Source organism: Sinocyclocheilus anshuiensis, unplaced genomic scaffold (assembly GCF_001515605.1).
Source record: "Sinocyclocheilus anshuiensis isolate Anshui unplaced genomic scaffold, SAMN03320099.WGS_v1.1 scaffold1885, whole genome shotgun sequence".
NCBI lineage: Eukaryota > Metazoa > Chordata > Actinopteri > Cypriniformes > Cyprinidae > Sinocyclocheilus > Sinocyclocheilus anshuiensis.
In genome coordinates, this window is record NW_015542322.1 from 615,712 (window position 1) to 616,172 (window position 461).

The window sequence follows — 461 nt, forward strand, 5'->3', positions numbered from 1 at the left end:
CCTCTCTCTCTCTCTCTCTCTCTCTCTCTCTCTCTCTCTCTCTCTCTCTCTCTCAGTCTTCCATCTGTTGCTGTCGTAATGACGTAACATGCGTGCCTTTGAGCGAGGGGTGACGTACGATTCGTAACGTTTTATTTGGAATTGAATTATTATTTTTGGATAACACTACACTGAATAAAACATTTGCTAATCATCTAATAGTTTAATAGTTTAGAATTGTATCCCCTTTAATATTTTATTCAGTAATGACGTCAATTTGTAGTCCAACCCGCAAGGCTAATTCGCCATTGGTGAGAAGTTATCCTCAAACCTTTTATTACATTACGTTTATAATAATTTAATTATTATTATTTCCTATTTTTTTTATTTTTAAAGAAAGATTATATATAATGATATATGTCTAAATAATTCGTGTGTGTGTGTGTGTGTGTGTGTCTATATATATATATATATATATATAT

At 31.5% G+C, this 461-nt stretch overlaps 1 protein-coding gene across 1 annotated transcript in view; it reads right to left on the bottom strand.

The window, feature by feature from the left end:
• LOC107690920 (protein FAM104A) overlaps positions 1 to 461 on the bottom strand; it is a 5,545-nt gene that overhangs the window by 3,892 nt on the left and 1,192 nt on the right. The gene's annotated exons all lie outside the window — the stretch shown is intronic.